Source organism: Macrotis lagotis, chromosome X, assembly GCF_037893015.1.
Source record: "Macrotis lagotis isolate mMagLag1 chromosome X, bilby.v1.9.chrom.fasta, whole genome shotgun sequence".
Taxonomy (NCBI): Eukaryota; Metazoa; Chordata; class Mammalia; order Peramelemorphia; family Peramelidae; genus Macrotis; species Macrotis lagotis.
Genome location: NC_133666.1, coordinates 3,642,473 through 3,655,498, shown reverse-complemented (window position 1 = coordinate 3,655,498; position 13,026 = coordinate 3,642,473). Strand labels below are relative to the sequence as shown.

The following is a 13,026-nucleotide window of genomic DNA, read 5'->3' as shown; positions in this document are numbered from 1 at the left end:
ATCCATCATCAATCCATGTTGAAGCCACTGACCTTTTACCTCAGGTTGAAGTCAATCCCTCCAGCCAAACTTCTAGCTAGAGAAGAGGTTCTGAATGCCATTAGGCTCCTCTGTGGCAAACACCTAGTGCTGATTTCATTTCAGTTAAGATTTACAAGGTGTGGAGGGGAGGGAGGGAGAGAGACAGTTCAATGCTCATACAAAAGATGCCTGAAATCATTTGGGTTATATGGCAAGAGGAGGTTATCCCTCAGGAGATTCAAGGATGCCTCCAGTGAATTATCTCTACAAAGGAAAAAGAACTAGGTTGTCCTGTGACAATCACAGGGGTTCTCTCTTAGGCATTGCTAGCAAGATTCTTGCCAGTCTTCCTTAATAGGCAGACCTTTCACCTGGAAGATGATCATCTGCCCGAGAGCCAGTGGGCTTCAGAAAGGGTCAAGGAACAGTTTGACACTCCAGGAGAATTGCCAGGAACAGAACAGAGGTTTATCAGTCTGACCAAGTCTGTGGAAGATCATGGCAAAATTTGATTGCCTCTTGAAGTTTATCAGTAGGCCCAGGATGGCAGGCTTCCATGGAATCTGGATAATGGACGATGCTCTCTTACTTTCCATAACACCAATAGAGTGAAGTAAGGTTGGGTGTTCATTCCCATGCTTTTAACCGTGTTGTCAAGTGCCTTCAAAGGATGAAAATGGTATTCAAGATCAGCTACTGAACTGATGGCAAATATCTAGCTTGAAAAGGCTACAAGCCTCAATTCAGCCTTTGAGGGTGAAATGCAACCGAATTTGGATTGATTCTCTGTTGTCTGAGCTAATTTTGGCCTGACAATTAACACCAAGAAAACACAGGTTCTCCACTAGCCAGTCCCACACCATCGATATATGTGGAATCATTGGATCAGTAAATGGAGAAATTTTGAATGCTGAGGATAAATTCACTTCCTTTGGCAGTATACTTTCCAGGGAGGTCCACAGCAATGATGAGATTGACACACACATTGGCAGAGCTAGCTCAGTGTTTGAGAGGCTCCAAAGAAAAGTATGAGAGAAGAGGTAGTGAGCTGCCTACCAAATTTAATGTCTTCAGAGCTGTTGTGTCATTCGGTCACTTTAAACATTTCCTACCCTTCATAACTCTTTTTGGGGAGTTTTTTTCTTGGCAGAGATCCTGGAGTGGTTTGCCATTGCCTTCTCCAGCTCATTTTATAGATGAGGAGCTGAGGCAAACAGGGTTAAGCATACCCAGGTTCAAAGTTATGAAGTGTCTGAACTCATGAAGATGAGTCTTCCTGATTCAAAACCCAGTGCTCCACTTAGCAGAGAATCAAACAAGACAGATGTTAGTAAAGCGCCTAAGATAATGCCTGGCTTGGTGCTATATAATGAGTGCTATGGAAACTTGTATTCCTTTCACTTTCTTTACCCTTCCACACTCTACTCAGAAACTACAACGCAGGTCTGACTGTCACTTCCTGGTTCCAAACTCCAGTGGTTCCTTCTCACCTCCAGGATCAAATACAAAATGCTGTTTCTGATTCAGATGCCAGCATAAGCCAAGCCCTTCTGCCTCCTCCTAGATGCCATAGCCTCTGTGTTACTTCTTTCCTAAGAGACTCCTTAAGAGATCTCCAGTCTCTAGACATTTCCCACTGGCCATCCCCCTGCCTAGGATTCCTGCCCAGCCCTTCTTCACCTCCTGGCTTCCTTCAAGTTCTAGCTAAAATCCCATCATCTTGAGAAGTCTTTCTGGATCCTCTTGAATGCCAGTGCCTTCCCTTTGTTGGTGCTCTCTCCTTTCTTCTGGCTCTACGTATGTTTTGTGGATGCTGTCTCCCTCATTAGACTGCAAGCTCCTTGAGAGCAGGCAATGCTGTCTGCCTACCTAAGTATTCCCTGTGCTTAGCAAGTACCTGGGATATAGAGCAGATATTTAATAAAGATTTATTAACTTGACTAAGAGGGAAGCTAGGTGGTGTAGTTGATAGGGCACCAGGTCTAGAATCAGGAAGACTGATCTTCTTTAGCTCAAATCCAGCCTCAGAAACCTACTAGCTATGTGACCCTGGGGAAGTCCCTTCACTGTTTGCCTCAGTTTCCTCAACTGCAAATGAGTTGGAGAAAGAAATGGTAAACTGTTCCAGTATCCTTGTTAAGAAAACCTCAAAATGCAATGACAATGTGACTACGAGAATAATCTTAAAAAGTATTCAAGAAAGGAGAAAACATAGGGTGGTCTTCTCCTTTAATCTCTACTTGATTAGGGACAGCTAGGTGGCACAGTGGATAGTGTATCGGCCCTGGAGTCAGGAGGATCTGAGTTTAAATCCGACCTAAGACACTTAATAATTACTCAGCTGTGTGACCTTGGGCAAGTCACTTAACCCCATTACCTTAAATAAAAAACCAAATAAATAAAAAATCTCTACTTGATTCAATCCACTCAACAAATCATTCCTGTTTAGCATGTATCAGATACCGTGTCGGCACTGGGGAAAGACCGCATGCCTCGAAGACCTTATTCTTCTGAAATCTCTAAGTTCACCTGAAAGATGACCACATAGCCTCTCTCAGAACATTTCCAGTGAAGGGATCTTTCCATTCAGCACACATTTTGAGGACAATCTTCCTTCTATTATCCTCAAATCTGTCCCTCTCAAGCTTTCACCCATTGGCCTAGTTCTACACCAGCTAATTTTCAAATGACTGCTTTGAGAATGTGCCAAGCACTATGATAAGCACTGGGGATAGAAACAAAAACAAACAAACAAACAAAAAAACAAACAAAAAACAAACCAGTCTCTGACCTCAAGGAGCTCAGAATCAGGGAAAAACACAGAGAGGAAAACATTCAACTGGTCCTTCTGTGAGACCATGTTTTCAAGTCATTAGGAACTCCCTGGTGCCCCTCCACTAACCAGAACTGTGTCCACTTCTCTGGACTTCTCCTAAAAGGTTGTGTCCAGGAGTCAACCTTTTACTGCAGATGGGATCTGATCAGATTGTGTAAACTCAAATTCTGTCACCTGAGTGTTTTAGGCTGCCAGAAATACTGCCAGAAATACCATATGAACTGCTGTCGACCCCAATTCTGTACAATACCAAAGATTTCAGTAACTTAACAATGACCTTTATCTAAGTACAGTCCAGTGAGACATTCTGGATCCTCAAGCTGCCTCCTCACCAATGATTATGTCTAATTAGGTGGTGCCCACACCTTTGCTCATCAAGATCCCAAGTCAGAACATGGATGACTTCCTTGCTTTGCAGAGGATATCAATCTATGAGTTATTTCTTGTTCTTGGCTGACTCAGGACAGAGAACCCTGGGAGTTTAGGGTCAATATTCGGATAAAATAATTCAAAAGTTGGAACGACAAAAGAATAGAAGCCCTGAAGACCTCTTGAGTTGGGAGGGCAGTTCCCTTGCCTAAATGACCCACTGGGAACCCCCAAGGCAAGCATCCTGAGAGTACCTGGAGCTCCCCATGATGACTTTGCATAAGAAATGATCAGTAAATGATCCATGCCAGTCAGCTACATATCTCTATTCTGAAGCCACCTGAGTCTTGAAGTATTTCTTAACACCATTTAAAAAAAAACTTGAATGAGATGTGGGAATGGGGGAAAGGTTAGCTAGTAATCATAGCTAGCATTTCTATGGCATTGTAAAGTTTGCGAAGCACTTTACAAATATGATTTCATTGCATCCTCACAACAAGCCTGAGAAGAAGGTGTTTTTCATGATCCCCATTTTAAAGGTAGAGGCCCTGACCTCCATCTTACCACTGGATCCAGATGGCTCTGGAGGAGAATGAGGCTGGTGACTTTGCCCCAACTCCATCTCATTTAAATTCAATTCACTTATAAGTCAAGACATCCCCTCCAGATGTGCCTGGGTCTCTCCCAGAACAAAGAAGGACAAACAAGGATGACCATAACAATTTAAAAGATGAGAAGATGAGGCAGGCAGAGGTGAAGTAACTTGCCCAGGGTCACAAAAGCCAGTGTTTGAGGCTGGATTTGAACTCAGGAATTCCTGCCGCCAAGGCCGATGCTCTGTGCCCTGTGGGACCCCCAAGCTGCTAGGACATTGAGAGGATATTGCTTCTCTCACACCCCTCTTTGAATTTTTTCCTCCAAATCGTTCAATACAAAAATATCAATAGGCTAGAATGATGGTCTAGATTCCAGAGTGCTAAAGCTGGCCAACAATGCATGTGATGAAGACATGGGGAGTTTTGATCCATCCTATCAGATATATAGTATGAGTGATATTGGCTCTATTTACAAGCTAAAGATACTGAGGCTCACAGTCACACAGCCCTGACTTCTGGTCTAGTGTTCTGACATCGTCTGTTTTCTCTTCAATCTCTAAATATATACCATCACCTATACCCCTTGGGGGCCAGCCCCCATTTGTTTTTCTTCCTGCCTTAAAAGGGGTTACTGTCACCAGACTCTGCCCTTCTGATGCCCTGTTAGGTTGTAATAGCCCATTTCCTCTCACCATCCCTCCAGAAGCAAAATTCCTATGACTGAAGAAATGTGTCTTGATGGTACGTGTATTAATTACATATTTATTTACATGCGGAGCGATGCTCCTATGTCCTTCCCAGAAGCCTTTCGGTATCATGTATATTCTGGTAGCATAGTGGTTAACAAATGCTGGTCCTGAACTCAGAAAGACCATGGTTCAAATTTGACCTCAGATACATTCTTGCTGGGTGACCCTGAACAAGTGAGTTAGCCTCTACTTCAGTTTCCCCAAGTGTAAAATGGGGGTAATAACCTCACCTACCTTGTAAGGTTGTTGTGAGGATCCAACGAGGTGATCAATTTAAAGTCTGGCACACAGAAAGCAATTCATAAATACTTACTTCTTCCCTTCCCTATTATGGGTGTTCTTCCTATTGGCTGATATTAAAAAGGGGTTCCTGTAAGCAAAATGCCTGGAAGTGACTTGAAGAAGAGACCTAGACTGGTGAACTACGAACTGTCCAGTGTGGGAAGGGGCTGAGACACTGTGAGGTCCAGCGTCCAAGAAAAGCATAATCAGAGAGAAGGGAGTCAAGAAGTAAATGACAGAGTCCCCTTTTTTTATTTTTAAAAGATTGAAATTATCAAAGATTTCAGGAAGAAAATTCCAAGACCTTGAACATAAGCAGATAAATCAACAGGAAAAACTGAAGGAAATATGACCTACAGATCTAATAAACAAGTTCAGGAACGCATGAGTAATTATTGCGAAATAAAGGAAAACAATTCGACCCTTGTTGAGGCCGAGGACCCTCTGGAATTTGGGGAGAACACAGTTTCTGAGTGGATCAAAAGAGAAATGAGAATTATGAGAGCAGGGTTTACATATGGCCTATACAGCAGAAATAATGGGAAGAATAGAATCAATGGAATTTGCCATGGCAAGCCTCATCAAAAACAGAAAAGAGAAAACAAGAGATTCAGAACACAAAAACACAGAAATGAAGAACAAAAAACAAAACTAGGTAAAGAAAATGTACTCATCAGGCAAGCAAAGCATGGAATTTTGAAGGGAGGATGCATGGAGACAGACATTCTAAGGATAATAAGATTCTCAGAAGATAATGGGAGCAAAAAAAATAATAGTATAATGGAGACAGCAGCAGAAGAGACCTGACCAAAATTTCTGAACATAAAAACTGAAAAACTAATTGGAAAAAATCTCTAAATTGACTCCAAAAAGAAATTGTTTTCCTTTATTTTGCAATAATTACTCATGGATTCCTGAACTTGTTTATTAGATCTGGAGGGCATATTTCTTCTATTTTTCCTGTTAATGTATGTATCTGCTTGTGTTCAAGGTCTTTGAATTTTCTTCCTGAAAACTTTGATAATTTCAGTCTTTTAAAAATAAAAAGAAGGGGGACTCTGCCCTAAAAAACCAAGGCTACAAACTTCAAGAAACATTGTGTGAGTACATTTAACAATTCAATTTAGAAAGAAGTTTGGTAAGCCATCAGGGACAAGATCTTCAAATGAGCACTAGAAAATGTAAGAGGGAATGGAATAATGTGTTCCAGAGAGTAATGGAGCTCAGGATGAAGCCCAGGGTGACCTAACCTGCAAATCTGAGCTAAATAAGAGAGGGAAAAGATGAGAAGTACATTAATAAAGAGCTGTTAAAAATATTTTTTAAAAAAGAACACCAGAACGAAATTATTAGCTTCTTGAGCAACAGAAATGCAAGCAGAACGAATAAATTAAGTAGCCAAGAATAACCACTGCAACACAGTGACATCAAATAGACCAGTAAAGAGACTTCTAAGAGAAGAGTGTAAAAGAAATGGACAGTGGACATTATGGAAAAAAACCTGATGACATCCACCTATAGGTGGGACTATATTGCAACACAGGAGGATATATGAAAGCAGAAGAGTGGGGAGAACTGGGGGGACAAGGGTATAGAGACGAGTCTGTTATGTGCTGAGGTCAAATGAAAGGCTAGCCACAACGGGAAGAAGACCTCTGTGATCTCAGAAAGAAAAGAATCTATAAGGAAGGGGTCAGGTGAGGAGAGGGGAGGACTGAAAGGTGAGGGAAAAAGAAGAAGGCCTTGCTTTGGTCTTAGGAGGGAGTTCCACTGATGAATGCTCCTGTGGGGCAAGGATGTGCTAGGTGTATCCTGGGAAATAGGTCTCCTTGGCTTCCATGGGTGGGAAAGTAGAGAGAACCCGTAGGCATGACTGGCACCTGGGGGAGCGAATGAGAGAGAGCATGGATCAAGAAAAGAGATTTCTGAGGTAAATGTGTACTTCATAATGAGGGACACAGTGAGGGAAGGACCCTACCATGGGGCAGCGGCCTCTCTGAGACAAGTTAGTGAGGAGTTATAATCTTCATTTTACAGATGAGGAAACTGAGGCAGAGAGTGCATCACACAGATAGTAAGTGTCTGAGGCTGCAATCTGAAGTTGGGTCTTCCTGATTAGATGGCTAGTGAGTTATCTACTAGATCGCCTAGTGGCTAGCTAAAAAAAGAAACGGAAATCCAACTTTGAGGTTTGTTGTAGAAGGACAGGCACACTAAATCCATTCTTGAATGTGGAACTGTGAAGTGGGACAACCTTTTGGGAAGAAATTTGAAGTTTCTGGAAATAAAGTGATTATATCCTTTGAATATGAGTTTCCATCATTGGGCTTAGGCCCTGAGGAAGGAATTGAGAAGAAGTGCCCATATATTCCAACTTCTTTATAGTAACGGGAACTTGGAAGATATGGACACTTTTTACCAATTGCTTTTGTGATAGCAAAGAATTGGAAACAAAGTAGATGCCCATCAATTTGGGAATGGTGAAACACACTGAGATACATACATGAATGTAAAATTACTGTGCTGTAAAATTGATGTATATGATGAATACAGAGAAGCGTGGAAAGAACTCTAAAAACTGATGCAGTGAAATCAGAACCAGGAAACCAACACAGTGACCACAATAATGGAAATAGAAAGAATGACAACACACTAAAAAATCAAAAGTAAACATAACAAAATCCTAAAGAACAAGAAGAGATAACCTGCCCCTTGGTAGAGGAGGGAGGTCCACAGGTGTTACACATGGATCGTGTATTTGACTTTTTTCAATGTATTCATCAGCTGCACTGATTTTTGTCCCCTATCTAATAAATACTATTTGCCATAGGGGATGTTTCTCTGGGAGGGGCAGGGGGAAAGAGGGATACTTGGGTTAACCACAATGAAAGAAAAAAAAAAGCAATAAAAATTTATTTAAAAAGATATAAGCCTACTTTGCATACATAGTTATCCTCACTTAGCTTTTCTCCTTTCTCCTTTTTTTCTCATGTATTTTTTTTTTGAAAAATTGAACTAAATCTCAAAGAAAGGGGCATTAGAAACACTGGGAAGGCCTTGATGACATTAGATGATAATCAACAACTACCATTTATTAGGCACTCACTATGTGCCAATCACTGTTCTAAACCCTGGGGATAAAAAGGGGAAAAGGTTCCAGATTTCAAAGAGCTCACAAGCCCACACAAACATAAACAGAATAATCACAGAGAGAAGGCTTCTCGCAGATAGATGGCAGACTTGTGGAGGAGTTGAAGCTGCAAACAACTATGCACAAACAAGGGACAATGTAAATGGAAGAAAACTCCATGGTGGGAAGGCACTACTAGCATGGAGGATGTAAAAGGGCCCCCTGGACTCGTCTTCTTGAGTTGTCGTATTTTCCAGAAACATCAGACTTGGAATATGCAGGAGGGCCTGGACTTGTCAAGGACAAAGCTTTCTTTGAGCTGATGTGATATGTTGCTTGCAACCCAAACTGAACTCTCTGTGTCCTGGGGACTCAAGACCAGTGCCAACCAATCTGGGCCAGGCTGGGGAAATGCTTGTGCAGCCAGGACCTTCCTATCTTCAGAGGCTAGGGGTTCCCAAGAGAAGAGAGGTTATTGTTGCTATGGCCTCTCTCCTCCCCTGGGGGGGGGGAGGAGGGCAGTCATTTTTCCCTTCCTTATAACTTCCTTCTTTCCCTATAACTTAAATACCCAAGGTTTTCCCTAGCCTACTGGATGCCTTGACATAAAGACCTCCCCCATGCAGGTACCTTTCTCCAGTTGCAATGCATTTCTCACGAACTTGTGATTTATTTTCTTGATTATTGATTGATAAATGGTGGCAGTGGCAGTTCTCAGAAAAGGAGGGATTTTCTCCAGGGAAGCCAGGATGTGAAAATGAGGAGGAAAAGAATTTCAGGTATGGTGTCTAGCCAGTGCAAATGCATGGAGTGAGGAAATGATGCAAGGAAAAGCAAGGAGGCCAGTAGCATAGGATCAGAGAGTATAGGAGGGGAGTCAAAGGAAAGGGAAGAAGGGCTGCAGTCTTTAGGAGTTTGATTACCTGAGAATGTCAGATCTGATCTTGGAGCACATAGGGAGTCATCACACCCCCACTCTCTGGGAGACTGTTCTCTCCCTCCAGAAATTCTTTTGCCTCAGTGTAAGCTCTTTATTTACTAAACTGGATGAACAATGCCTTCCCATCTAGCCTCCAGGAGAAACCTTTTATTTCTTTGTAAGCTGGGCATCTAGGATAGTGTCCAGCACCTGGTAAAAAGACTTACTTCATCTTTGTTGCAGTGAATTGAATGAATGACTAAAGTCTCTTTACAGAATGGGCACTTGATTTAAACAGTGCTTCACAAAGAGACACGACTATTCAGGCATGCTTAGTGTGGGGATTCTTTGGGACCAGCTTTTTAATAAGGGAAGGGGGGGTGTGTGGGAGAAGATGGGAGCTAGCCACCTTCACGTTCCCCTAAAGGAAGAAAAAAGGAGGAGAGTTTGGAAACTAATGTGCTGACTTTATGATGTCCTCTTTGAAGCAGTCTGCATGGAATGAGTCATTGCAATCTTCTTCCCTGTGTCAAATATTAGCAAGTCATTCTTAGTCTAATAGGCAACCTTTGCATTAAAGTGGATCTGAGTTTGCTTTCTTCCCCTTCGGAAGTTCAGAAATGACAGGGCCATTTAAAAACATCTCCAGCAACCAAAAATAAGCCTTCGAAAACCAAAACAAAAAGGCCCAGTTTAGGGTAACCTGTTCCAAATGCTTTTCCCTAATAAGAGGGTCCCCCCCTTCTCCCCTACCCAGAACCAGATCAGCTAAGTGAGTCAGAACAAATCTTGGGGCCACATCTTTGCTCTGAGTTTGTTCACGAGGTTCTTAAGATTGGCAATGCCACTTTGGCTGGCCATTCCCCAGACAGTTTACTCAGTTTAAGCTTGGCTTGTTTTCTTAAAGGATAAGATCATTTTAATGGATTCCAGCATTGCATAGGCTGATAATGAAAAAGCCCTGGCATGCAGTCGGGGCTTCCTTAGAGTAGTTTTTTAATTATTTTTAAAATTTTATTTTTAAGACAGTGGGGTTAAGTGACTTGCCCAAGGTCACACAGCTAGATAATTATGAAGTGTCTGAGGCAGGATTTGAATTCAGGTCCTCCTGACTCCAGGGCCTGTGCTCTATCCACTGTGCCACCTAGCTGCCCCATCATTAGAGTATTTTTTAAAGAATCAGCATAAGACTGAGGGGAGAGAAAGTTTTAGAATTCAGTAAATCTCAATCCCGAAGGATTTATCACACCACTGCCATGTGCTAAGCTTGCTGATAATCACAAGCCCTGCCATCAAGGACGCGATGACAATGCCAATGGGAGGCCAGGGTCCTGGCAGAAGGGCCCATTTGAGCTGACACCTGAAGGAAGTGGTGGAGGTTGGGATAGAGGGTATTATAGGCATGGGGCCAAGTAGGGTATGAAGCATGATGGGAGAAGGAAAGAACAAAAACTAGCCACTCCTATGTTTGCCTTGACTACTTCCCTCACTCAGCAACCTTTTTCATTTGGACCACAGCAAAGAGCACTTGGCCTAGACTAGAGTAAGGAAGAAGACCCAAGATCAAATCTTACCTCAGGTCCTTTCTAGCTCTGTGACCCTAGGCAAGTCACTTACCCTCTGGTGACTTCAGTTTCCTCTTTTGTAAAATGGAGAACCTAACAGCATCTACCTCCCAGAGTTGTGAGGATCAAATGAGATAATAGCTATAAATCATTTTGCATAGTGTCTGGCACAGAGTAAGCACTATAGAAATGTTAGTTGCTATAATAAGAAGTTATCATTATTATTGCTATCCTCCTGGTTATTATTATTCTTGAGGTTCAAATAATCCAGGAAGTTAGGTTAGAGAGAGAGCCAGCATCTTCCTGAGTTCAAATTTGGCCTCAGACATTTACTAGCTGTGTGACCTGGGCAAGTCACTTAACCTTTTTTACCTCAGTCTCCTTATCTGTAAAAATGAACAAAGGATGGCAAACCACTCCAGTATCTTTGCCTAGAAAACCCCAAATGGGGTTATGAAGACACAACTGAACCACCATCACCATACAATCTACATCTTCTGCCTAATCAAAATTCTGGTACTGGGGACTGCAGATTGTACCAGGTCACTCCCCTCCCTCAATCTCTTCCTTTATGAGTTAAGTGCTTGCTTCACATGCTTTCCCTCCTCTCCAACTCTGGTTTTCCTACTAGGTCTCTTTAATATCTATATCATCTCTCCCTCAAACACCCAAACCATTCAGTTCCTCGACCTAATTGATTCCCAGGAGCTTCTCTTCCTCCTTACCTCAACCAGACACAAAGATGGTCATACCCTTGATCTCACCATCACCCACTTCTATGTCCAGGAATTCTGAAATCTCCTTATCTGACCACAATCTATTGGATTTTCACCCCTCCCTCTGCCTTCCTTTATCAAAGGTGACCTCTCATCCCTTGATCCCTCAATTCTGTTTCTGGGCATCTCCCCAGCACTAGATACTCTCTCTCATCCTCTGCCCATCTTGGTGAACCAATTGAACTCTAGGTGTCCTCACTTGAATTCCCCGCCCCCCTCCAATAATATCCCTGATTATAACCAGCCAAGTCTCAACCTGGGGTGTGGATTCCTGAAGTTGTAAATTCATAAATAATGTAAATTTCTCTCTCAGAAAGGATCATGAATAATATGAGTTCTCAGTGCTGTGAATAATGTAAACCTAAGTAAATGAAAGCCAAAACAAAACACATTGGCTGGATCTGATACCAGTGATCACTACAAGACTTTGTAAACATGGAATTTCAGCCAAAGCAACTCTAATATGGCACCCAGGTGTCTGGAACCTAAGGCCGTCACTAAGTTGAGGAAATCCAAAAATATCAACCAAGTCCCTGGGCAAATTTCTTTAGACAGTACTCAGCCTTCACTTCATAGTCACCTTTGCCAATAGGTAAGAAGTTAAGATCTGTGGGTATCTCACCCCAAGTTAATTACAAACTCAGGAAGGCAAATTACAAAGATCAGGAAGCCAGAAAACTTGTCCCGCTCTGATTAGAGATAATAGCTCAGCACTGTGTAAAGATGATAGTCTTTGGAGAGCAATTGTGCTCCTCAAAGTTGTGCATCCTTATGTACAGGACTCCAAGGAGTTTAATGATCTTCTTTAGCCTTTGTTTTTGGATAAATACTCCCTCCTAAATTGAGGGGATGCCCAGCCACTGGGCATTAAAGAAATTGTGATATATGAATGTGATGGGACACTACTGTTCTAGAGGACATCATGAGTGATGGGACTTGAGAAAAGCCTGGAAAGACTTGCAGGAACTGATGCAGAGTGAAGTAAGCAGATTAACACTGATTACACCAACAGAACATTGTTCATTTTATGAGTGCAATAATTAAAGACAAGTCTAAAAGACTTGGGATGGCAAAAACCATTTAAACCTTTAAATGCAGATCAAAGCTAAGTAACTTCAATTCTTCAGTCCTCTAATGTTTTTTCTTTTATTTTGATTTGATCTTTCACGCTATGATTACTATGGATTTATGTTTGACACAGCTATACATGTAGAACCCATATTAGATTGCTTTCTGTCAGGGGAGGAGGGAGGGGAGAAAGAAAATGGGAAATTCAAAACCTTGCCAAAAATTGATTGCTGAAAATGATCATTTCATGTAGCTGGGAAAATAAATAAATAATTTTTTAAAGAAACTACTCCCTCTTTCTCTGTTTGGAATAGTCCTTATCATAATGGCCTCTACCTACAGGTTCATGGCAAATCCTAGAGAATAAAATTTCATGTCTAACCTCTATTTCCTGTCATTTTACTTTACCTAGATTTTTAAGGCTTACAACATGCTTTGCAGTTCCTCCTTTGTTAGTTTTCTATAATTCTCATGGGAATTTTGAGGTCTTTGCAGGGATCCATGATTGTTGTTTAAGTGGGCACCCCTTGACTTGCCTCTGTGGGAGTATCACACTTTGATTATTAACTACTTATGTAATCAATCTAAAGGTCCAGGTTCATTTCTTCCATTGATAAATATTCAACTGAATTCTTTAGGGGGATAAAACCTTGACTATCCCACCACAGGGGATTTCTGGGAAAAACACCATTCCTACTTCTATTATGCTTTTCCT

General features: G+C 41.8%; 1 protein-coding gene across 2 annotated transcripts in view; it reads right to left on the bottom strand.

Moving 5' to 3' along the window:
• Nucleotides 1-13,026, bottom strand: part of VAMP7 (vesicle associated membrane protein 7) — a 49,634-nt gene that overhangs the window by 33,338 nt on the left and 3,270 nt on the right. The gene's annotated exons all lie outside the window — the stretch shown is intronic.